This window comes from Notamacropus eugenii, chromosome 3 (genome assembly GCF_028372415.1).
Source record: "Notamacropus eugenii isolate mMacEug1 chromosome 3, mMacEug1.pri_v2, whole genome shotgun sequence".
NCBI lineage: Eukaryota > Metazoa > Chordata > Mammalia > Diprotodontia > Macropodidae > Notamacropus > Notamacropus eugenii.
In genome coordinates, this window is record NC_092874.1 from 71,805,759 (window position 1) to 71,833,153 (window position 27,395).

The 27,395-nt window shown below is 35.6% G+C and overlaps 1 protein-coding gene and 1 long non-coding RNA gene across 3 annotated transcripts in view; both read left to right on the forward strand.

The window, feature by feature from the left end:
- ZEB1 (zinc finger E-box binding homeobox 1) overlaps positions 1-27,395 on the forward strand; it is a 202,168-nt gene that overhangs the window by 98,352 nt on the left and 76,421 nt on the right. The gene's annotated exons all lie outside the window — the stretch shown is intronic.
- The window catches only part of LOC140532869 (uncharacterized), a 127,687-nt gene that overhangs the window by 82,664 nt on the left and 17,628 nt on the right, over positions 1-27,395 (forward strand). The window lies entirely within an intron of this gene.

Sequence of the window (27,395 nt, forward strand, 5' to 3'; positions counted from 1 at the left end):
TGCCACCACTGCATTGGTCGTTCCTGAAGTTAGATTAGTTTTCTCTGAGCGCTCTGTATTCCAGCCAAACTAGCTTGATAGCTCTTCTCTGAACTTAACCTTCCATTTCCCATCTTCTTGACTTTGCTCAGGTTCATGTCCATACTGGCTCTTATCTGTGAGCATCCTCAGCTTCCTCCGGAGTTTAGCTTAGGAGCCACCTGTTACAGGAAAGCTTCCTGATCCTCCCACCCCCACCTAAGCTATTAGTATTTTCTCCTTCCAGTTATCTTGGTTTTATTTACCTGTTTATGTGTTTTGCTTCTGAACCCTGCCTCCTTTTAAGTTCACAGAGACAGCAATAGAGACAGCAATTCCTTGCACAGTTGCTGTGATACATACTTGAATTGAATTTTGTTGTAATTTCTTCTCTTACCAAATGTCAGTTTACACAGTTATTTTTTTAACCAGTTCAACATGGAGTCTGTCTTTCAAAAATAAAAACTGGATTTGTCCTTCCCCTTAATGGAAGTTGGATACCTCTCACTTCAGAGGATTTTCATCAATCATACATTATTTTAAAAAAAAAAGAAAGAAATAATTGATATTTTTAAAAAAAATCATACATTATTTTTAAAATTCATAAATCCCATCAGAGAATAATGTATTGTTATTTAGAGTCCTTAACATGTTGCCTATTTTACACGTTTATTACGAGTGTAGTTTCTCAGTGTGTAGTTTTATAACTAGTTGCTCTTTCCTATTGGACTGAGCCTTCCTTTAGTCTTGACCTCATCCTTTGAGGACTGACTATGGTTCTAATTAATATGCCTGAAGTACAGCCTGAAGTTCTTGCTTTCCCGCAACACCTTTTTTTTTCTGACTTGTAGCAGCTCTTTTCAGTCTCTTCTCCTCATGTACCCAAACCAGGTAGCTTATGTTGATAGGAAGATTAGGCTGAGGCTAAAGCCAAGGAAAAATTGTCCTTGTAGGAAAATGTTAAAGTTATATAATGAGAATAAAAGTGAAAGGGACCCAAGTGAGAAAAGGAAAATATAAGCAGTCTAAGAGTATACTAACATGACAGAAATTTTACCATAAATTCAACATCCTCTGTACTTCCTCCATTCTTTCCCCATCTTTGCCAGAGCAGGAAAAGAAATTTGTTATTGTTGCTTTAATTGGGATGCTACAGAAATTGTGTGACTGAAAAAGGATGCTTTATTATCAGCCATCTTTAAAGGTCCTGAGCACTTAAGTTTCTTGTCAAATGTTGGGAGAAATTTAAAATTAACTCAATATCAGATGTACCATTACAGTGAGGAGACTTTTGTAAAGTTAGTTTTTTTATGTAGTGATTTGGAAAAGAAAAATTTACAGAATACTCATTTACTAAATTATGTTCAAGAGTCCTGAACTTCCTACCAAATGTTCACTTACGCTCAGAAGAATTTTCCTTCAAAGAGTCTGGCTTAATGTCAGCCAACTGGTACTTTACCTCTTGACAGAATTTGAATTTCTTAATTTTAGTATTATTACTAATAAGTCACTACTTTATTTTTACTTGATACTGGAATTTTTGCCACTAAAAAGTTATTAATTTATAATTCAGAAATCTCAAATAATTGATCATTAAAATTAGCCCTGCCAGGATATTGCTGTATTTGCTACCTGCACAATCAATTGAGCATTTATCAAGTAATCTGTTTACTCTGAGCCAGGCACAGGCTGAGGTTCTGAAGGGACTTTTTAAAAGTAAAACACTTACGGTCACTCAAAGAGTTGAAATTCTATTTGAGGAGATAAGTACGTCAAAGTTCATGCAAAGTAATCATAGGGCATGATGGAATTGAGCACAATATAGTGTCTCAAAAGTTGTGTGTCTTTGTATCTGTATGTACATGTACATACTTATATAGAGTAAGTAGGCGCACACACATACACTAGACGTAGAAGTATTACCTGCTAGAGGGGTCAGAAAAAGACCTAGTTAGAAGGAGGCCCCAGAGTGAGCCTTAAAGGAAACTCAGGGTTCCATGAGGTAGTAGGAAGGAGAAAACCATTCCAGACATGGGACAGGACTAATGCACAAGAGGCCAGTTGGGCTAGACCAGGGGTGGGGAATCTGCACCCTCAAGGTCATGTGTGGCCCTCTGACTAAGTCCAGACTTAAAGTTCCCTACCTCTGGACTAGACTCTCAGGGGCAAGAATGGGGAATCATATGTAATAAGATGAAAAGGGTAAACAACAAAGTTTCTGTTTGACTCTCAAGGTAGTAGGGAGGCACTGGAGTTTACTGACAAAAGGAGTTATAAGGTCAGACCTAATTTGGGGAAAATCAAGAATGGAAATGTGAAGCAGGGAGGCCAATACTGAGGTCATTAGACCAGTCTGGGGGAAGGGGAGGCTGGTATGGAATAGAAAGAGGTGGAGGGAGCTGGAAGTTGAAGGTTTGCATGTGCTCTCCTGACTTGACTCATCAGAATTATGTGGGTGTCATAATCTTCCACGTGGAACATCTCAGTCGAGATTTGCAAACCTTTATCCAAAATGTCTCCAACTTATCTCATGCAGTTTTTCCTCCCTCACTTTCCAAGTCCTCCTGCAAAATAAGATTAAATTCTACTAACTATACACATTTTAATTACAGGTGTTTGGAAATGGCATTATCAGCCCTAGAACTCTTTTGCATATTTCATAATGACAAAACTCTCTAAAGTGTTTATAAATAAAGTAGTAAAGCTCAAATGGCAATAAAAGACAGTAAATTCAAGTTAGCAGTGAAAGTCATACTAATCACAGTTCATATAAATGTAACAGAGTAGATACTAACCCCACTCTCTCAGAGTCAAGTTTGTTGCATTTTACTCTCCCTGACAGTTCTCCAGTACCTTGGTGAGTTTCTCTTTGATCAATTCAAGCTCCCACAGGTAATGTCCCCCCACCGCTGTTTTGTGAAGGCCTAATGACTAGCAACCCAGGTTCCATTTAACCACTTAACACTGGATTGACTTTTGCAAAGAGACACTTCAAAAACATAGTGAATGCATATTCATACCTTTCTTCCAATATAACCAGGGAATAATTCCCCCATGCCACCTTGTTACTGATTTTTGTTTTTTTATTTTGGGGGTTGGCAGGGTGGACAGGGTTTAGGCTCACAGTTTAACTCAGTTCCTACATAGCATTGGTCCCACCTGATATAAGTCCAAAGCCACCAGTGCGGCGGCTTAAGGACCTTTCCTCCTTAGGGCCTCACTACTGGGCTGACTGCAACATCTGGCCCTGATTCCTAGACTCCAGATCCCCATGGCTTACAGTTCTAAGCCACACTGGAGACTTAACTCACAGCACCTGTATTGAAAAAAGCAAATATACAGGCCCATTTCTCAGGTTCCACACATGATATGAGTAGTTCCTAAGTGCTAGGTGCTGAAACAGTCTTTTTTTTTTTCTTTTTCTAAGAACTTTGATTTTTTATTATTATTTTATTTGTTTTCAGTTCTCTACAATCACTTCCATATAGCTTAGATTTTTTCCCCTCCCTCCCGGTCTTTAGCCTGTCCCTCCCCAAGATGGCATGCAATCTTATATAGGTTCTACACATACATTCTTATTAAATACATTTTCACCTTAGTCATGTTGCGTAGAAGAATTAAAATAAATGGGAGAAACCATAAAACAAAACAAAATATAATACAAAAGAAAATGGTCTGCTTCATTCTGCAATCCAGTTCCATAGTTCTTGCTCTGAATGTGGAAGGCATTTTGCTTTAAGAGTCCATTGGGAATTTTTTAGGACCTTACATTGCTATGAAGGACTAAGTCTACCAGAAAAATTCCTCTCACACAGTAGTTGTTGCTATGTACAAAGTTCTCCTGATGCTGCTTCTTTCACTCTGCATCAGTTCATATAAGTCCTTCCAGGCTTCTCTGAAGTCTTCCTGTTCATCATTTCTTATAGCGCAGTAGTATTCCATTACATTCATATACCACAACTTGTTCAGCCATTGCCTACTTGATGGGTATCCCCTTGATTTCCAATTTTTGACCACAAAGAGAACTGCTATAAATATTTTTGTACATGTGGGACCCTTTCCCATTTTTTATGGTCTCTTTGGTTGGGATACAGTACTAGAAGAGATATTGCTGGGTCAAAGGGTATACACAATTTTGTAGTCCTTTGGGCATAGTTCCAAATTGCTCTCTAGAATGTTTGGATCAACTCACTGCTCCACAAACAATGAATTAGTGTTCTGACTCTCCAACATCTTTTCCAACATTTATCATCTTCCTGTTTTGTCATGTTAGCCAATCTGATAGGTGTGATGTGGTACCTCAGAGTTGTTTTGATTTGCATCTCTCTAAGCAATAGTGATTTGGAGCATTTTTTCATATGACTATAGATAGCTTTAATTTCTTCCTCTGGAGATTGCCTGTTCATATCCTTTGACCATTTATCAATTCGGGAATGACTTGTGTTCTTGTACGTTTGACTCAGTTCTCTATATATTTTAGAAATGAGACTTTATCACAGACACTAGTTGCAAAAATTCTTTCCCAGTTTTCTGCTTCCCTCCTAATCTTGGTTGCATTGAGTTTGTTTGTGCAAAAACTTTTCAATTTCGTGTAATCAGAATTATCCATTTTGCACTTCATAATGTTCTTTATCTCTTGTTTGGTCAAAAATTTCTATGTTCTCCATAAATCTGACAAATACACTATTCTTTGCTCCCCTAATTTGTTTATAGTATCAGTCTTTATACCTAGACCATGTACCCCTTTGGACTTTATTCTTGTGTACGGTGTCAGGCATTGGTCTATGCCCAGTTTCCACCACACTGTTATCTAGTATTCCCAGCAATTTTTGTCAAACAGTGAGTTCTTATTCTAGAAGCTGGGGTCCTTGGATTTATCAAATTGTAGATTGCTATGTTCATTGACTACTGGGTCTTTAGAACCTAACCTATTCCACTGGTCTACCCCTCTGTTTCTTAGGCAGTACCAAATGGTTTTGATAATTGCTGCTTTATAATACAATTTGGGATCTGGTACAGCGAGTCACCTTCCCTAGCATTTCTTTTCATTAGTTCCCTTGATATTCTGGACCTTTATTTTTCTAGATTAATTTTGATATTATTTTTTCTGACTCTAGAAAATAATTATCTGGTAGTTTGATTGGTATGTCACTGAATAAGTAAATTAATTTAGGTAGAATTGTCATTTTTATTGTATTAGCTTGGCCTACCCACAAGCAACTGATGTTTTTCCACTTACTTAAATCTTACTTTATTTGTGCAAAAAGTGTTCTGTAATTGTGTTCATATAGTCCCTGGCTTTGTTTTGGCAGGTAGATGTTTTATAATGTCTGCCATAGCTTTAAATGGAATTTATCTTTCTATCTCTTGCTGTTGGGCTTTGTTAGTAATATATAGAAATGCAGATGATTTATCTGGGTTATTTTGTAACCTGCAACTTTGCCAAAGTTGTTTATTATTTCAAGTAAATTTTTTTTTTACTTGATTCTCTGGGATTCTCTTAAATATATCATCATATCATCTGCAAAGAGTGATAATTTAGTTTCTTCTTTGCCTATTCTAAATCCTTCAGTTTCTTTTTCTTCTCTTATTGCTAAAGCTAATATTTCTAGCACCATGTTGAATAACTGGACATGCTTGTTTCACCCCTGATCTTATTGGAAATGCATCTAGCTTATGCCCATTGCATATAATGCTTGCTGATGGTTTTCAGTAGATACTGCTTGTTATTTTATGGAAAGTTCCATTTATTCCTGTGCTCTGCTGGAGCAGAGTCTTAAAGAAGAGTAGAGTCTCTGCGAGGTAATGGGCATGGGAGGCAGCCAGTGCAGAAGACATGAAGTTCAGGACCATTAAAAAGGACAGCCTCAGTCACAAATGCTGCAAAAAGCCCCACACATGCTGAGTGAAGCCATTTTAAAGGAAATAACAGTTCTGTTTATGCAGCCGTTTGAATAACACTGCTTCCAACCACAATGGTGGGTTAATTTCAAAAGTCCATACATGCTGCATCCCTTCACACTCTTCAGAAAGCATTCACTGGAATCTTCCATATGGGTGATGCCATCTTACTTGATCTAGACTTGTACCAGACCCCCATATAAGGATCTAGTAGTCAAGATTTTGTTCTAAGACAGTTTTATGATTTATTCTTCACTTGTTATGACTTTGCCTTTCTATTCCTCTCCTATCACGAGTCTCTGCCTGGGTGGCGCATGGCATGCTGATGTTTAGCATGTTGGACTTAGAACCAGAAACATCTAGAGTTGATGTTTCTGCTTTAGAAACACTTCCTAGCAGTGCAGTCCTGGAAAGTCACAACCTCTTTTAACCTGAGTTACATCCATAAAATGAGGTTGATAATACCTTTTACCTTTGCTCACAGGCTTGTTGTGAGTATTCAGTGAAATGATGTATGTAAAGCTCTTTGGAACTTCACAGTGTTATTATTTTCATTAACTTTTTTGAACCCATTTTGCACTACAATAAATTATAAAATCCATCTAACAGAAGTCCACCACTGGAATGCAAAATAAAATTTTCCCCTCAAAAGAATTAGCAGCCCTTTAAGGGAAAGTTTATTCTTGTGAGCAACCAGAATTGAGGAAGCTTTTTATTCTGTCATTATGATTGCCAGAGTGGTAATCAAGAAACTTGCTGATGTAGTAAAATTTAGTTGGTGTTTTAAACACCCAAGAAATCCAGTGAGTACTTAAAGTAATATTCACAATATATCACCTGGGGAATAATAATGTAGGCTTAATTTTGGAAAACAAAATTTTAAAAAAATATCAAATATCTATGCATGATGAAACCATGTTGTTATATTTTTTAAAAAACAGCATGGCATAATGGGAGAGGCCTCTGAGTCAGGAAACTCTGGATTAAAATACCATTTCTGGCTATATGACCCCTTGGCAAGTCACTTAACCCTTCAGGCAACTCTCTGAATCTCTTAAATTTCAGAAAAGATGCTAACCTGCATTTGTAGAGGGAGGTTCGTCACTTGGACATTCCTTAAACTGGTGAAATCACAAGGCCAGATCCTATCCCTACACTTTTCTAAGGCAAAGAAGGACTAGGGATATTTAGTGAGTCAGTTTAAGTAAACCAGGGAATCTTATTAATGATAGGTTTTTTTAAATTTGCTGTTAGATACATAATTTTATAATGAAGTCCATCATCTTGACCTTACAGATATATCCCCCAATAGGTTCTATCTATTTAAGTTAGAATAGGGGAATCTTAACCTTTTTTTGTGTCAGGTTCCCTTTGGCAGCCTGGTGAAACCTATGGATTCTTTCTCAGAATAATGTTTTGTTTTGAATTGATAACTGAAGGAAATGCCAATTTTGACTTAGAGATAAATGAAAGAAAGATATAATTTTTTTTTTGTCCAAGTTCTTAGGGTCTATAGGTCCTATTTTAAGAATGTCTTTTTTTTCTATTCTGATTGCAAGGAACAATGAAAAATCCTTTTTGATGCAAATTCTTTTGTCCTTTAAGCACAATTTTCTCTAGATTGCCAACATTGTACCCAGAGGAGAAAAGCAACGTAGAGATTTAAGAATTGCTTTGTAATTTTAAATTGGTAGTTTTGTTTGATAGGTCATGATAGCAACATGATTAGTGATACCAAATGTTAGTTTTTCTCTTCCATAATGAGCAAACAGCCAGTTAAAATTCTCTAATGTTCTGAGAGTTCCATAAGATGACACTCTGAAAAGTAAGAGGGCTTCAGAACGTTGGGAAGCCCTGATGTTGTTTGAGGCTGTAATGATTTGCATTGATCTTCACATGTAAACACTAATGACTTGTGTGGTTTTTTGTGCTCTTATTTTATGCCTAAAGCAAAAATGAATTACTGAAAATGTATATTTGAACATTTTAAAGTTACTTCCTTGTAAGATCTCCATAACTGATTTTGTGATTTAGTAGGAATAAATATAATTACCTGAAAAACTAAGCCTTGTGCTTTCCATTTTTTTTAAATACAATGTATTATACAAGTCCAAGTCGTTTCACTGTAAATACCTGCCTAAAGGGAATATCTCAACTACATGTTTATATTACCTGTTTTGCGGTACTTTGGTTTTATTAACTTTCATAATATCTCTGCAGTGGAAATAACATTTTGTCTGAAGCATATTTTACAGAGGGAGGGGGTAGGCAGGTATTTTTAACATTCTACCAAAAGAATTTCAAATGAAATAATAAATTTGTTCTTGATTTCAGATACTGCTGATATATTTTACAAATGTTTTCTTAATCTGGTGATAAACTTACACGTGAGTGTGGGTGTGAAGGGTGTGGGGGAGGTATCTCCTGCATGAATTATGCAGTACAGAACCATGTAAACCTAACAGGTAAATAAGAAGGAAAACTTTGTGCTGAACAGATTGTTGAAAAAATTAAAAGATTAAAAGTGCTCTGGAGATTTTTTAATGGAAATGTTAAAGTTTATGCATATTACTCAGTATTTTATGTTAATGTTAACAAAAATTAATCCTATACTAGAGCATATAAAGAAATTAATATTTGATAACATCTTTTGCATCATTTCCATTCAGTTCATTGTTCCTCATGCCTACTTTGCATTTTTCCATTGCCCTTTGAATAAACTGAAACTTAAATTCTACCTATTTAATTCTCGTTAGCCCCCATGTTAAATAGGAGGTGGAGAGTAGCCAGAATGGCAGTTAGGCAGTGCTTTTAATGACCTCTCCAACCTAACTTTCTCTTTGAAACAAAGATCTATCTTTTTTTTTTTTTTTTAACAGTGGTATTCTTTTAGTGATATTGTGGGAGAAGGATGGAATACTATATTCTCTGAAAGTTATTGTTATACAATTAAACAATGTTAGAGAATTCTGATACATTAAAATCATCAAAATCATTTATTAAGCACTGTGTGCCAAGGACCAGGGCAGGGATGCAAAGAAGGGCAAAAACATAGTTCCTGCCTTCAAGGAAATCATATTCTAAGGGTGGAGACAATATACAAACAACTGTGTATATGCAAGATGTATGTAGTATGTTATTGTTTTTTTTAAAGTTGTATCCGCCTCTTTGTGACCCCATTTGGGGGTTTTCTTGGCAAAGATACTGGAGTGATTTGATTCAGAATAAGTCAGAATTTTTAAATATCAGGCATTATAATGTATAGATTTATTGACGTTGTAATGTATAGATTTATTGATGCTAGTTGTCAAGCTTCCTGGTTGATATTATGCCAAATAAACTTTTACTGTGTATTATTTTACCCTTCTGGAGTGTTGTTTTAAATTTTAAATTGTGTAACATTTTAACATATTCCTTCATCTCTCGTGTACTTTTCCTAACACAGTAACCATAAAGTAAACCATAAAATGCAGGGAGAGGAGAGGCAACTCCAGACAGGACCTGGAAGGGCAGGAGCAGATGTCAGAGTAACCCTGAGGTTTTAAAAAAAAGAAAGGCTGCCATCTCTCATCTCCCTTTTGGCTCTGTAGTTGAACTCATCCCCCATGAAAAGCACATTCCTGGAGTGAATCCTCATCTCTGGGCTGCACTCTGGGCAGGAGTGACCACCGTCTTACATACCCACAAACTAACCACTTTTTCATGTTTTCAGATCTCTTTTTTGAGAGCTTACTTTAGCACTTTCTGGCGTGAATTCACGAACACTTTTACGAATACTTTCATCCTTCTTGTAGCTACAAACTTTCCAGCATTGCGCCTCCCATTTTTTCTGTACTGCACATAGCCATGAATGTGCACAGTTGGATGCGTGGAAGTCTTGGAAGTTAAAAGCTTGAATATTGAGAATTGACTGTATTGTGTGATGGCCTCCCAACTGACTTTTCACGTCTAGTCCTTTCTCTACATGGTTGCCAGAGTCATCTTCTTAAGGCATAGGTCTGCCCACTGCTCTGGAACTGTCAGTGGTTCTGAAGCCAGGGACCTGGGCAGTACTGTGCATAGAATACTGGGCCTGAAGGCAGGAAGACCCAAGTTTGAACCTTGCCTCAGACCTACTAGCCGTGTGAGCGTGGGTTCACAGATCTCTGCTGTCCTTTTCATTTCCCTCATCTAAAAATTAACAATAGCACCTGTCTCACAGGCTCACCTTGGAGCCCTGCAAGTGTCCTATAAATTGTAGCCATCATCATGTTGATTCTTTACTGAATAAAATAGAAATGCCTAGGTGTAGCACTCAGAGTTTTCCACATTCAGCCTCTCCTGCCCTCCAACCTTACCAGATGCTATCTATCTTCATGAATTCTCTATCATAGTCAAACTGAATTTCTTGTGGTTGCTGGGTCCTGTCTTTCTCTCTCCTGTCTCCATGCTTAAGAGTGGTTCCCTCCTTCCCCTACACACGCACACACGCATACAAACATTCTCCAAGGCCTCAGGTGGCTCCTTCCTCCACAAAGTATTTCCTCATTTTCTTCCTCCAGTTAAAAGGGACTTTTCCCTCCACTCTGGAACTTTTCCATGCAGTTATTATATTATAAATTGTATTCTGAATGTTTACTTGTTTAATTAGAACTATTCAATTATAAACACTTTATAGGCAAGAACTGTTTTCATTGTCATATCCTCAAAACCTGAGAGTGTTGCATTTGAAGAAGGAACCTTTAAGCTAGTCGTAAGAGTTGTTCTGCTGTATAATGTGGTGGTGTGTTTGAGATGATCCCTGAGGTCCCTTGCACCTGTCTTAGGATTCTGTGAGAATGCACATCATGGTATCACATTCTGTAACATGCCTGGGACTTGTTGAGATGAGGCAGAACTGTCCCAATTTGTAACTCCATATTCTTTTAATACTCTCAGATTTGTTCTTTTTAAGTCTACTCCTGAGAAACAGAATGTTAATACTGGAAGAATCCTTTTTTTCTTTTCTGATCTAAAAGGTATGTCTGTGCATACTGCAGGACTAACTTGGAATTATTGTTAAAAAAAAAAAATGCATCAATCCATTTATCCTTAGTACAGCCTATGACTAATTTATCATTTGTGTCAAACTATTCCCATGATCGACTAAACTGAATACAGTGAAGGGGGGGAAAGAGGTAGCCCAAAAGGCATAATAATCATATCCAGTATGTGAATCCTGCCAACCTCTTTGAATGTTTGAAATCCAAAAACTCCAGGGGAAGACTGCTGATATTCATGAAACTCCAATTTTTTTTTTTTATGATTTCTAGGCATCACTAATCAGTCCCAACCTTATTGTTTGAAGTGGTATTAAAATCCTTTAAGGAAATGTTGTAAGATGGTTATTGGCAGAAATTTGCTTTGTGTAAGTAGCTTCCCATTTTGTATTTCTTGCCTTCTCATTGGGTAAGGAAGGGAAGGAGGGAAAGGAAAGAATTTGTAATGGAAAATAAAATGAAGTTTAATTAAAAAAAAAATAATTCCATGAAGAGGAAAACTTTCTGAAGTAACAGGAGTAGTTGAGCTCTTTCTTGTAGGTGTAGTAGTAATCAGGAGTATGTTGGTGGTTCAGACTAACCTGATCAAATCTAGGAGCTGGAGTTTGATTTCCGTAATTCTTGCTTTTTAAGTGAGTTTTTGTTCTCTAGTTCTATTTTGTTTCCTTCAAAGTGTTTTTGCCTTCCTATTAAAATATTTTACAGATTATTTTCTATATACTCATCATGCATGTACTTGACTACTTCTATTCTGACCACCTTTGGAAAACACAGTCCTTAAAGGACTGTGTCTTAAAGGTCTGGCCTGTGTCATCATGACGTCACAAAGTAACATTCAGCCAACAAGCATTTATTCATCACCTCCTACATGCCATGTGCTGGGCTATAGGTTAGATATACAAATTGTTTCTTCTTTTTTGTGTGTGTTTTTTTTGCATTGTGAATATAAGGCAGTTCTTGTGGTTGAGCTTTAATAGTAAGATGTCTTTAAAGTTGCTGCTTTGTAAACTATGTTGCAATTTAACTGTTCCATTGATCCTATGGAAAGTAGAGTACCTCCCTGACATTTGTTTGCTCTACTAGTTAATAAAAGGCTTTGTTAGCTTTATTTAAATTGAACATTTGAGCAAAAGCACAGTTCTGTTGTATCTTTAGAATTGAATTGCTTTTGTACTGGAATATTTACTACCTGCTTTGTTGCTTCATTTCAGAATGACCTTATTTAAAAATGTATGAGGCTATTTATAATCGACTCTGTGGCAGTGATTAAAGAGGTGTGAATAATAGGTTATTGGAAGTTGACAGCTCCTTGTTTGCTAAACCACTGTTAGAACATTTATGCTGCTCAAGTGTACCTCATTTTTCTAAAGTAAAATACTAAATTTTGACATCTATGTAGTGAGTAATTGTGTCTGTATTGTGTAAAGTTTTCCTTCTCAGGAATTAATCATCAACATTGTAAGTTTTGGGAGTTTGTTGTTGTTGTTTCATTTTAAACCTTCTTGAACATAATGAATAAAAATCTGTGCTTAATGATTAAGCATAGCATAGGCTTCCAAGTCAGAACTTGATATAATCATATACTTGACCTTTAAGAGCAGGCAGAATAATGGTCTTCCTAATAAATGTCCTTATTTTTTATAAATATGATAAGTAATTTTTATGAGAAGATATCTTTTGCATAGAAAATTTGAGAATCTTTGGAAATTGAGGGAAAGGTAACAGTCTGAAATAATTGCTATTTGTCTGTCTTGGGGGTAGAATTGGGGAGATAGAAGAAGGAGTAAGTTTTAGTGGAAAGCTATATTCAGTTTGGGGCATGTTGAGTTTAAAGTGTTTGCTACCCAGATACATTTGTCTGGTAAATAGCTGGCAATCCCAGAAGTTCCAGAGACAGTTCAGAGCTGGAGACATAGCTTTGGGAATTTTCCTCATAGATGTTAGAATTGAAACTATAGGAGTCAGTGAAATTCACAAGGAGGAAAGTGTAGAGGTCATGTGTGGAAACTAACAACTCCTATGTGTAAGTAATTAAAGCTTTCCAAAACTTGAATGGGATGACTTATAAGTAATGAGTTCCTTTTCCCTTGAACTTCACTTTTTCCTGGTTTAAGCAAAAAAAGCAGGGAGAATCACCTATCAGTGATATTTTAGAAAGGGTTACCGCAAAGATAAGATTATTTTTGAGGACTCTTTCAAATTTAAGATAACATTAAGTAATGTTTCAGATCTGAAACAAATGCAATAAGACTTTAATGAACTAGAAGATCTAAAAAAGGAAATTCTGTCATTAATTTTATTTTTCATATTAATAGTAGAAATTACTTTCCTTAAAACTCTCGTTGTCCTAAAATATTTCTAGTTGTATGTTAAACCCTCTGAAATGACTGAAGAGATGTAAAAACCTCCATAGTAAGTCAGTATAGAAAGAATTTTTTTTAAGAGAGGCAGAATTTAAAGTTTTTAAAGAAGAAATCAAAAAGATAAATGAGTGGAGAACACAATTTTTTTTCAAAGTAGGAGATTCTTTGACAAAGAGAACAGCAAAACTGGAACTTTAAAAATACAGTGGTAGAAGAAAAAGAAAATTAAATTAAATCAAAAGACAATGAGATTAGAAGAAAAAACTGAAAATCCTTTAAGCCATAGATGACTTTGAAGATAAACTGCACAGAAACAATTCAAGTCACAAGCATTCCAGAAAAACACACTAAAATTGAAATCCTGAGTGATATCATTTAGGAAATAATACAAGAAAATTCCCCAGAAGTAGTTTGGAAACAATGCAAAATACAGATGGAACAACAAAGATACCCCAAGAAACATTGGGGTATCAACCTTCAGCACTTCAATATGAAATAAAAGAACAGCTAGGGAGAAACCCTTAATATAAAGAAAAATTATCTGAATTTTCTGTCTATTCCTTAGGGAAAATCATAAGAAAAATTGGAATGACTTACTCAAAAAAAGATCTTGTTGCACCCCATGATAATATGTATCATAGAGTTGAGCTTAATCATCAGTGAAAGAAGGTAGACTTTCAACCCCTCCTCCACTTTAAAACAAAGCACTTCCTAAATAGCTCTGTCAAAAATCAAGTCAAAAATGAGGAAAGCTGGATAGGGAAGCATGGGCCCAGAGGCAAAAGGTGCTGGCCTCAGGCCTGACCAGTAGTAAATAATTGGGCTTTGAGTCAGGACACATTCACACTGGAGCCACATCATGCCTCCATACTAGGTACACAAGAGAATGACAGACCTGAAATTCAAAATACAGTGAACTAAAGGAGGAAAGGGGACAGAGCAGAAGCAAAATTATGGCAATGAGATTAGGGGGAAACATAAGTTCTTAATCTAGAACACATTGCCTTCATGAGTTAACATTTTTTGGGAATGGAACTTCTCTAAAGAACATGTTTAAAAAATGGGGGGGATAGATGGGAAGAATGGGAACTTTAAAGAAAAAATATGTAAGTTCAAAGCCATTGAATGGGAGATGAAATTCTATAGTATCTTAGAGAAAAAAGTAACAAAGGAGATGAACTAAATTAACATTTCTTGGAAATGGGATATACAAATGCATATTCAAATTAAAGTGAATAGGGATGGGGAAAGAAAATATAATTTTGTACAACATTCTTATGCAGACTGGGAAAATAAAGGGCAGAAAGAGGGGAAAAAGAGTTTTGGAGGTAGAGGAAGTAGTATATGACAAGATAATAAACAAAGCCATTTTAATATTGGTAATAATAAAGAAGTGAGAATAGAAGAAAATCTGTAGGAGATCATGATTAGTATGAGCAAAAAAACCTCACAGATACTAACTGCTAATTTTTAAAAAGAGGAAAAGAATACTGTAACAATGTTAAGGAAGAAAATACAAACTTAATTGTAACCATGTATAAATGGATTAAACTCCCCAGTTAAGTGATAAAGTGGCAGAATAAATATAATGAATCCCAATAATTTTCTGCATCTATAGGTACTTTGAAAATATAAAGACAAAATTGGGATTAAAACTAAATAATTATGCTTCAAGTCACTCCAAAATGGAAGGAATTGGAATCATGATTTCAAATAAAACAAAAACAAAAATAGAGAATGTAAAGAGATATAAACAAGGAATTCTTAAAGGCACCATAGACAACAAAATAATTTTTATTAAATATATAGACACCATAGAGAGGTAGCATGATGTACTAGATCTAGAACTGACCTCAGAGCTACTAAGACCTAGTTTCAGATCTGGCATCTAACATAGACTATCTGTGAGACTCTAGGCAACTAACTTCTTTGTGCCTAGGCAACTATATAAAAGAAGATAGAGGTCTGCATCCATAAATCTGTACTGAGAATTCCATATATTTTTCAAAATCATTGGCCCAAAACATACATACCAAAATCTATAGCATGAAAATTCTCAATGAAAAGTTAGCAGAATTCTAGTACCACTTCCTAAAAAGGAAAATCCAACCCAGTGATAGTAACAGAATAATTATAAGAGACTTTTAATATTCCTCAAGAGCTGGATAAATTTGCAGAAAGGGGAAGAAAAAGGAAAGAAAAATGTAAAAGTGAACATATTGTTAAGAAAAAATTCAATTTTATAGCCTTTTGATAACTTCTGGATGGGATTACTTTTTAAAAATTTATTTGTTTTAGTTTTCAACATTCATTTCCACAAGATTTTGAGTTCCAAATTTTCTCCCCAGCTCTCCCCTCTGCTCACCCCAAGACAGCATGCATTCTGATTACCCCTTCCCCCAATCTGCCCTTCTGTCATACTCCTCTTTTCTCTTATCCCCATCCCCTCTATTTTCTTGTAGGGAAAATTAGATTCCTCTAAACCCATTACCTATATATCTTATTTCCCATTTGCATGTAAAAACAATGCTTAACATTCATTTCTAAAACTGAGTTCTAACTTCTCTCCCTTCTCTCTCCCCACCCATCCCCACTGAGAAGGCAAGCAATTCAATATATGTTATGCATGTGTAGCTATGCAAAAAACTCCCATAAAAGTTGTGTTGTGAAAGACTAAACTATATTTCCCTCCATTCTAAACTGCCCCCCATTTATTCTGTTCTCTTTTGACTCTATCCCTCCTCAAAAGTGTTTACTTCTAATTACCCCCCTCCTCCCATTTGCCCTCCCTTCTATCATCCCCCAACACCTCACTTATCCCCTTCTCCCCTACTTTCCTGTAGTGTAAGATAGAGTTTCATAGCAAATTGAGTGTACATGTTATTCCCTCCTTAAGCCAAATGTGATGAGAGTAAGGTTCACTTTTTCCCTCTTACCTCCCCTCTCTCCCCTCTTACCCTCCATTGAAAAAGCTTTTTCTTACCTCTTTTATGGAAGAGATAATTTGCCCCATTCAAGTTCTCCCTTTGTCCTCCCAAATATATTCCTCTCTCACCCCTTAATTTTATTTTTTTTAGGTATCATCCCTTCCTAATCAACTTACCCTGCGCCCTCTGTCTGTGTATATGGATATAATCCCTCCAAGTACCCTAATACTGAGAAAAGTCTCAAGAGTTACAAATATTATCTTTTCATGTAGGGATGTAAACAGTTCAACTTTAGTAAGTCCCTTATGATTTCTCTTACCTTTTCATGCTTCCCTTGATTCTTGTGTTTGAAAGTCAGTTTTTCTATTCCGCTGTAGTCATTTCATCAAGAATGTTTGAAAGTCCTCTATTTCATTGAGTGACCATTTTTCCCCGTGAAGTATTATGCTCAGTTTTTCCAGGTAGGTGATTCTTGGTTTTAATTCTAGCTCCTTTGACCTCTGGAATATCATATTCCAAGCCCTGAAATCCCTTAATATGGAAGCTGCTAGGTCTTGTGTTATCCTGATTGTATTTCCACAATACTCAAATTGTTTCTTTCTGGCTGCTTGCAATATTTTCTCCTTTACCTGGGAACTCTGGAATTTGACAACAGTATTCCTTTTGGAATCTCTTTCAGGAGGTTACTAATGGATTCTTTCAATATCTATTTTACCCTCTGGTTCTAGAATATCAGGGCAGTTTTTCTTGATAATTTCTTGAAAGATGATGTCTGGGCTCTTTTTTTGACCATGGCTTTCAGGTAGTCCCATAATTTTTAAATTGTCTCTCCTGGATCTATTTTCCATGTCAGTTGTTTTTCCAGTGAGATATTTCACATTGTCTGCTCTTCTTTCATTCATTTGGTTTTGTTTTATAATTTCTTGACTTTTCATAAAGTCATTAGCTTCCATCTGCTGCATTCTGATCTTTAAGAAATTATTTTCTTCAGTGAACTTTTGGACCTTCTTTTCCATCTGGCCACTTCTTCTTTTTAGCACATTCTTCTCCTCTTTGGCTTTTTGGATCTCTTGGGTTAGTCTATTTTTTAAAGTGTTATTTTCTTCAGCATTTTTTGGGTCTCCTTTAGCAAGCAATTGACTTGTTTTCATGATTTTCTTGCAACACTCATTTCTTTTCCCAATTTTTGTTCTACTTCTCTTACTTGACTTTCAAATTCCTTTTTGAGCTTTTCCATGACCTGAGACCAATTTGTATTTTTCTTGGAGGCTTTGAATGGAGGAGCTTTTACTTTGTTGTCTTATGTTTGCATGTCTTGGTCTTTGTCTTGGTCTTTCTTGTCACCAAGGTGAGATTCTGTAGTCTGATTCTTTTTCCAGTTTTTGCTTATTTCCCCAGCCATTTATTTGACTTTTGAACTCTTTGTCAAGGTAGTTCTCTGCTTCTAGTGGGTGTGGGGGGTGTACTGTTAGCCACTCGATCCCCCCACAATCTATGGGCCTAGAGCTCCAGAAACAGTGGCTGCAGCAGGTTCCTTCACCCTCTCCCTCTTCTGCAGCACCCTGGGGCTGGGGCTGGACCACTCTACTCTCTCACACAAGTACCACAGGTTTTTTCTACTGACCTTCCAATTTGTCCTCAGCATTTTGGGGTCGTGAAGTCTGGAAACTACCACAGGTGTGAGAGATTCAGTCCCTATCTCCACCCCACCCCCGCCTGCTCAGGTCCCATCTGTGCCAGCGTGGCCCACACTGGGTTGTGCTCTGCTCCTAGCACAGTGTGGTAGCCACTTCCCAGAGATCTGCCAGGCTGTCTTGGGCTGGAGATTTGCTTCACTCTATCATTCTGTAGGTTCTGCAGTAGAGTCATTTTTTACAGGTATTTGGCTGAGTTTAGGGGGAGCACTCAAGAAAGTCTGTGCTGTTACTCTGCCAACTTGGCCCTGCCCCTGGATGGGATTACTAAGGAATATACTTAACCTCAGCATCCCATAGCACTTTGAAAAAAAAACTAACCAAGGTAGGGCATAAAGAATGTAAAAGACAAACATACTAAATACATCCTTTTCTGAATATAACATTAAAAATGGTAACATTAAAGGAAATGTCAACAATGAAAGTAATGACCAAAGGGGAGAAAAATGATGATTTAAAAAAAGAATGAGTAGCATACACAAATTCATGATATGCAGTTAAGTCATTCCTCGGAGGAAAAAATATTTTTAAAAGTATACATTAGCTATATACCAAAAAAAGAGGATTAATAAACTGAGGATTTGAAAACAAATACCTTCCTTATCCCAATACAAGTACATAAGAAGTCCTGATGATCAGAAGACAAAAAAAATCAAGTATAAATGGTTATTGGGATTGCAAAATGAAGTTTAAAAAAACTAGCAAACCATTAAGTAAAAATAAAAAAGGGTTTTTTTTTTCAGTTGATGGATCTGTGATCTTCTCACTATAAGTTTTCCCACCAAGTCAGATCACAGGCTACAACCAGCCTGCACAACTCTTGTAGATGTTAAACCTGGTAAATCTGCCATCAGATCTTCTTCCTCAATATATTAGAGGACTTCTAGACCTCTTGGCATTGTGTGAATATCAGTGGAGCAAGTAAGCTGTCAGTCCTTCATCCCTCACTCTTATTCACTCTGTGAGTAAGTCACCTGTGTACATCACTGCTGCTCCTATTAAACCCTCTTGGTAAAGTGTTTCAGAGTCATCGCCCCCACTATGTGCCTTTTCACTGTCCACAATTTCAGTCCCTCAAATATTTGATAATCATGACCTACAGCCATACCTCATTTAAGGAAAAAAATGGGTGCTAAAGAGATGAGCCCTTGCTTGGGCCAATTTCATTGTTCATTTGTAATATCCATCTAAGATTTTATGTATTGATTCACAAGATCAGTGAATTGCCAATTCATCTGCATATCATAGTCTAGTTTTCCCTAGGTATACAATTCAGCTTATTTCTTTTGAGAGATTTTGGTTCTTATTGATCTAGGACTTGATAGAATCAGTAGAATGTCTTCTGCAAATGGTAACATATGGAGAATTTCTCCATCTATATGGAATCCCTCTTCAATTTGGATTTTGCCACTGAACCTTTGGCAAGAATGTTTCCCTATTTTAAGCATAGCTTAATAATAAGAAAAAAATGAAAATGCAAAATGCACACATGTATTTGCAGTGAAAAGAGGAGAAAATCTAAAACTATTTTACATAATTGTATACCACAAAATTGATTATTTAAAGGAAATTGATAATTATGTTCAGAAGTGCTCAAATTAACAAAAACAAAAAATATAAATGTTAATCAAATTTAAGACAGAGAATTCAAGCCCTTAATGACCTACCAAAGGGGGAAATATAATTAGCAATAAGAAGAAGCACCTGTGATAAGTAAAGACATCCATTATATAAATACCTTATTTTCTTACATAAGACCAAACCATTTTCCAACAAGTAAGAGGTTACCAGTACAAACAAGCAGTTTTCAAAAGAATGAATGTAGTCTATCACTGAACAAGAAAAATGCTCAAAATGACTAATAAGATAAATAAGATTTAAAATAGTTTGATGCCCATCAAAGTAAAATTTATAAAAGGTGAAAATTGCCAGTAGTAAAAGGCGATGTGAAGACCAGTACACAGGTACTCTGCCATAGGGCTAAAACAGTTTGGAATTACATGAAGAAAAAGTTATTAAGCATGATAAAAGACAAAAATGATAGGAACTTAACAAAAACAGAAGTGGTAGCAAAAATATATAGAAGATCTATATGAGAAAGAGCTTAACATCACTAATAACTACAGTAATGTGGTTACTAATTTAGAGCTAGACATCCTGGAGAATAAAGTTAAGTGAACCTTAGGAAACATTGCTAACAATAAGGCTAGTGGAGGTGGTCTAATCTCACTGACCTATTTAAAATTCTAAAAGATGATGCCACTAAACTGCTGCATTCAATATGCCAGCAAATTTGGAAAACTTATCGGTGGTCACTGTATTGGAAAAGATTGATATGTGTCCCAATCCTAAAAAAAAAAGGGGGGCATTGCCAAAAAATATTCAAATTAATGAACCATTGTACTCATTTCCCACACCAGCAAGATTATGCTTAAGATTCTGTAAACTAGACTTCAGGAATATGTGAATCAAGAATTACCAGAACAATGGATTGGTTTTTGAAGAGGCAGAAGACCTAGAAACCAAACTGTCACCATCCACTGGATTATGGAGAAAGTGAGAGAGTTCTAGAAAAACATCTATTTTTGTTTCATTGACTACACTGATGTCTTTGACTGTAGATCACAACAAAATGTGGCAAGTCCTCAAAGAGATGGCAGTAATAGATCATCTTGTCTCCTGAGGAACCCAAAGGTCAGGAAGCAACAGATAGAACCAACCAGACATGGAATAACTGACTGGTTTAAGACTGGAAAAGAAGTACAACAAGGCTAGATAGTGTTGCCTTAATTCAGTATGAGAAAGATCTTTCTGACAAGTATAGTTGTTTGTAAATGGAACGGCCAGTCTCAAAAAGTCATGAGCTTTGCCTTACTGTGTTCAAGCACAGATTACATTACTGGTGGTGCTATGTAGAGAATTTCTGCCTTGAGTGCGAGACTAGAAGATTCTGCCAAGCTCCATCCCAAAGCTAAATTTCTATTATTTCATTAAGTCCATCATAACTTAAATCTGTTAAAATTATTAACTTCCAATTGTAATCACTTTTGAAATATTGTGATATTTGATAGTCTTTTGATTGCTTATGTGTAGATAACTGCTTGAAACCAAGGGAAAATATTTACCTTTGTTTTGTGCGAGGGAAGAGTAGAGAATAATTTTAAAAGCCTTCCTTAACTTTTTCAGTTTCCATGCTTTCATGCTTATATTTACTAATCAGTAGGCTTCTGCTGTGAGCCAGGGTACAGCCCCATAGCAATTACGAACTGTATTGTTATTTCTTTCTTCAGTGTAGTGATTAATTAGTCTATGTTTAGCTGATAAAATGTTATTACCTTCATTTTTATTCTGTGAAGATTTACTAAGTCTTGTAATATTGAAATGTAAATAAGGTGTTATGATTCTTAAGATCTATTTTTAGCTATGATATTTTAAAGAAATATTTAATCAGTAAAATTCTCTTTCAAGTCTCTAAGAGCCAGTATGTTGTAGAATGCCAAACTTAGGAGACCTGAGTTTGAATTATGCCTAGGCACTAAATAGCTCTGGAACCATAGGTAAGTCCCTTTTATCCTTTTGAACCTCAGTTTCCTCATGTGTAAAATGCACAGAAGTTTTTGGAAGATCATAGAAAGCAATATCTATGATATATTGTGAGAATTGTCCACTGTGTGATCACAGAGCTCAGTAGTTAAATGTTTACGTGAATGAATGAAAAGTATGTGTATTAAACTTGTGTATTAATTATTTTGGCATATGATAGAAGCTATAGTGATAGTACATTCCATTGTCACCTCTTTCTCAGATATTAATAATCAAATTAGCATTACTTTTATGCTTATGAGAATATGACTTTTTTATATTTAATTTTTTCTCAGATACCAGGTACAATGAGCCTTTCTGTATATTCTAAAGCAAAAAAAGGGGGGTAATGAATGGAAATGAAACTGAATTATGTACACCTTACTTTTCATTTTTAATAATATAATAGCATGTGATATATAATAGGAAGCATATGATAATAGAGTATATTTGTATGATTGAATATTTATGTCACAAATTCAATATATAACTTTTAAAATTCTCCGTGTCTTGTGATAGTAAATCTTGTGATTGTTTCTGATTTTGTTATCTTCCATGCATTTTTAAAAATGTTTTTTTCTTTCTTTCTGTTTTTCTTTCACTTTTTCTAATCTCTTCTCTACTCTTCCCTTGAAATCTGAAAAAGAAAAGGAAAAACAAAATCCTTAGAACATATATGCATAGTCAAACAAAATTGATTCCTGCTTTGGGCCAATCCAAAAATGTGTATCTTACTCTGCAACTTGAATCCATGATTTCTCTGTCAGGAGGCGGGGAGCGTGGTTCATGCATATTAGTTTTCTGGAAGTACGGTTGGCTATTGGATTGATTAGTGTTCTTAGGTCTTTCCGAATTGTTGTTCTTTGCAGTGTTGTTATTGTATACATTGTTCAGATTTTGCTCAGTTTATACTGCCCTACTTCATACAAGTCTTGCAAAGTTTCTTTCAAACTATCCTTTTCATCATTTCTTATGTCACGATTATATGTTTCATATGCTATCATATTTTCAGCCATTTCACAATTTATGGGCACCCCTTAGTTTCTGGTATTTGTTGCTTCCACAGAAAGAGCTGTTATTAATATTTTTGTACATATCAGTCCTTGTCCTTCTTGATCTCTGCAGTATAGGCTTTAGAGTATTGTGGAATCATATGTCATTGCTGAGTCAGTGATTTGAGGGACACAGTTCCATAATGCTTTTCAGAACTCCATCAAACCATGCATAGATTTGTACTTCCCACAGTTTCTCCAACATATATGATTTTCCTTTTTTGTCATTTTTGCCAACTTGATGGGTGTAAGATAGAACTTCAAAGTTGTTTTAATTTGCGTTTCTCTAATTACACGGGACAGCTTGGTGGTATAGTGGATAGAGTACCAGACCTGGAGTCATGACTCTTCTTCCTGAGTTCAAATCCTGCCTGAGACACTTACTAGATGTGTGACCCTGGAAAAGTCACTTAACCCTGTTTGTCTCCATTTCTTCATCTGTAAAATCTGAAAGTGGCCAACTACACCATTATCTTTGCAAAAAAAACCAGAAGGGGTTATAAAGAGTCAGACACGACTGAAAAATGACTAACCTTAAACATCAAAATTATTAATGATTTAGATTATCTTTTCATGTGATTGTTGATAGCTTGGATTTCTTCATTTGAAAACTACATATTTATACCTTTAGACCATTAATCTATTAGGGAATGGCTCCTATTCTTAGTCATTTGAATCAATTTCTTGGACATTAGATCTTGATCATAGACTCTTACTAGAAATATTTTCTCCACATAACTGTTTTCCTTATAATTTTAACTACATTGGATTTGTTTTTGTAAAAACTTCTAAATTTTTTGTGATCAGAAAGGTACATTTTATATTCTATAATCCTCACTGTCCCATATTTGTTCATGACTGCCTCCTCTATCCATAGTTGCAAAGGGTATTTCTGTTCTTGCTTCACTTAATCTATTTGTGAAGTGATCAATTTACTTCATACGTTTAGCTTATCGGTATATAGAGTGTAAAATTGGGCAATTTTAATTTATGCCAAACTGCTTTACAGTTTTCCCAGAAACTTTTGTCAAAGAGTGAGGCTTTACCCCAGTAATTGGCATCTTTAGGTTTTTGAACACTAGGTTACCATATTTCTTTGCTTCTATGTGTTATACACCTAATCTTTGTCACTGATGGACCTATTATTTGTAACCAGTACCAAACAGTTCTGATGATTACTGCTTTGAGTATAATCTGAGATCTGTTTTTGCTAGGCCAGGCATCTAGGTGACACAGTGGATAAAATACTGGGCCTGGAGAGAGGAGGATTCATCTTCCTGAATTCAAATCTGGTCTCAGACACTTACTAGCTGTGTGACCTTGGGCAAGTCACTTAACCCTGTTTTTGTCAGTTTCCTCATTTGTAAAATGAGATTGAGAAAGAAATGGCAAACCCTTTCAGTATCTTTGCCAAGGAAACCCCAAATGGAGTCACAAAGAGTCAAACATGAATGAAACAACAATTACTAGACCAAATCCTTTTCATAATTTCCCTTGAGTTTCTTGACCTTTTGTTCCTCCAGATAAATTTCATTATTATTTTCTAACTCCACAAAAGTAATCCTTTAGGAGTTGAATTGCCATATCACAGAATATGTAAATTAATGTAGATGGTATTGGCATTTTTGTAGTGTTAGTATTGCCTTCCTATAAATAATATATCTCCAATTTTTAAATTTGTCTTTATTGCTGTAAAGAATATTTTGTTGTATTCATATGGTTTCTCTGTGTTTTTAACAGGTAGATTCCCAGATATTTTACATATAAATTTGGGGATAGAATTTCTCTGTCCCTCCCTCCTGGGTTTTGTTGGTAATAATAGGGTTGTCAATGATTTATGTGAATTTATTTTGTATCCTACAAGTTTGTTGAAGCTATTGTTTTAATTGGTTTTAATTGATTCTTTTGGGTTCTTTAGATAGACCATCCCATATCAAAAAAGTGGGTTTTTTTCTTTTTTATCTATACTTATTATTTTATTGTTTACTAAGATTTATTATTATAAAATATTTTCTTGCTTCATTGTTGTAGCCAGCATTTCTAGCACTATGCTAAATAATAGTTGATAATGGTTATCCTCACTTTACCTCTGTTTATATTGGAAAACTTTCTAACCTTTTTCTGTAATATATGATGCTAGCTCTTAATTTTAAATAGATACTTCTTAACCCTATTAAGGAAAGCTTCCCTTAGGAACTATGTTTTATAGTGCTTTTTAACAGAAATAGGTGTCAGATTTTGTCAAAAGTTTTTTCAGTATTGATAATCATATGATTTCATTATTTTTGTTATTAATACAGTTTACTATACTTGTATTTTTTCCTATATTGAATCAACCTTCTTTCCTAGCATGAATCCAATGTAGTCATATAGTATATAACTTTTTAAAATATATTCCTGTAGTTTCTTTGCTAATATTTAATATTTTTATTTGGAATGTTCTTCAGGATATTGGTGTGAAGTTTCTTTTTATCTTCAAAGAGTTTAGAAAGATACCTTTTTTTCTTTTTGCAAAGTTTATGTAATATTGGAATTGTTTTTTAAATGTCTGATAGTATTCACTTGTCAATCTGCTCCATCCTAGGTAGGTTTTGGTTTGTTTGATTTTTCCCCTTGGGAGTTTGTATATGGCTTGTCCACTTTTCTTTTTCTCACATTAGGTTACATAAATAATCTATTTCTTATTGAGTTAATCTGAATATTTTATATTTGTATAAACATCCATCCATTTTCATCTAACAGATTAATTTTATTAACATATAATTGAGTAGAATGGGTTCTGATAAACTCAGCTTTATCAGTCCAGTTAGTTTTTTGCTTTCAGTTTTATAAATCTTTTCCTTGATTTTCAGAATTTTTACTTTAGTAACTAGTTGGGGATTTTTTATTTGTTGCTTTTCTAGGGTTGTTTTTTTTTTTTTTAGGTTCATAGGGCATGACAATTTACTGCCCTTACATAAGGCTGAGTGATTGTGTTTTTTAGGTTACTCCCTTCAGAGTCTCTCATCATCATCCCTCATCAGTTATATACCTCCACTGCCCCCTTCCCGCTCTTTTCTGTTCTTCCACTGTGCCCTCTGAAAAGCGTGTTCTGTTGTCAATAAAATGCCATTTGTGGTAGTCCTGTGCTCTTCTCCCTGGAAATATCTTGATGTGTATTGATATTTATTTATATATGTATGTGTTGTTTCTCTTCAGTAAAGTTCCTTAAGGGCACAGACTTTTGTCTTTGTTTCCCCAAGCCTAGAATAGATAGCACATAGTGGGCTCTTAATAAAAGTGTGTTGAATTGTATTCATTTATCCTTTGGAAAGTCAAATAAATACAGAAAAATGAAGACCCTTTTTAGGTCATACTTAATAAATTTAGAGCTCACAAAAGCCTAAAAGATCATTTAGGCCAAGCCCCTCACTTTTCAGAGGCGAGAACAAAGCCAAATATAAATGAGTAGTCCTAGACAGAGCAGTGGGCTTGGAGCCAGAAGAGCCTGGCTTCAGTTTCCTCCTCTGTCAGATAAGAAAAATAATCCTTTCTATCTCACAGGCTTCTTATGAGGTAAGTTATTGGTAAAACTAAATGTCATATTTAAATGTAAGATACTATATAAACATGTAGTTTGACGACCAAGATTTTGTGTGTAGTAAATGGCAAAGCCCTGGCATATTTAGTATTTAAAAAAATCTGTGATTTCACCTATATGGATCCTCTGATGTAGGTTGTACCATCTAGTCCCTTCAATGAAAAATGAAGAAAGTCTGCTCATCTTCTGAAATTGTTTCTATCAAAACTCCATGCGCCTCTGCATGTATGTTTCCCTAATGAATCAGAAAGAAGAGTTGCTGAAAGAGAGAATTACAACCCTGAACTTTAAAGGTCTATGATGAGGGACTTGGGCTAATCTCTAGGACCTGAAGACAAGGAAACGAAGGAAGTGACCAGTGAGTCATCCCGTTGTTGTTCAATTGTATCCCACTCTTCATGACCCTATTGGGGCTTTCTTGGCAAAGATGCTGGAGTCATTTGCCATTTCCTTCTCCAGCTCATTTTACAAATGAGGAACTGAGGCAGTCAGGGTTAAGTGACTTGCCCAGGGTCACATAGCTAGTAAGTATCTGAGGCCAGACTTGAACTCAGGAAGAGGAGTCTTCCTTACTCCAGACCCAGCACTGCTATCCTCTGTGCCACCTAACTGCCCCTGAGCCATTCCAGGACCCAGAAATGCCCATGGCTCTCCATGGTTCCATCAACAATAATCTCTGTCCCTCTCACTCCTGGTATTCTGAAGAGAAAGGTGGTCTTGAGCCGGAAAAGCCCTTTTCCTCATCTGGCAGATGAGAAAAATAATCCATCCTACCTCACAAGCTTCTTATAAGGAAGTTATTTGTAAATTCAAATGCTTTATCTAAATGTGAAGAGCTCCTATTCCCTCTCCCTGTAGAGCCTCAACCATCTGAGAGAACTTCAGCATCTTGTGAATGAGGTTTAGAGTCAGTTCCCACTCTGAGTGCAGGTATATTATGAGTTAAGTAAATCTTGCATACCTGAAGATTTAACCAATACATATTAAGGGAAAATATATCCTAAATATCAAACAGTCAACTTAAACCTTTATTGAAGTAGGAAAATTTATAGAACAAAGCATTTGGGGATCTAAGTGCAAGGTAGTGCAGTTTTTATCAGTATTGGGTGTGTTTGTGTCTAGGGCAGTGCATGTTAAGTATGGCTAATGCTGAATTTGATAGAGAAATGCAGACAGTTTCTTCCCTGCATTCATGGCAATTTCCCTTGTTTATAAGAGTCATTTTTGTAGCTCAAGGATAGATAGAATGCCTGCCTCATC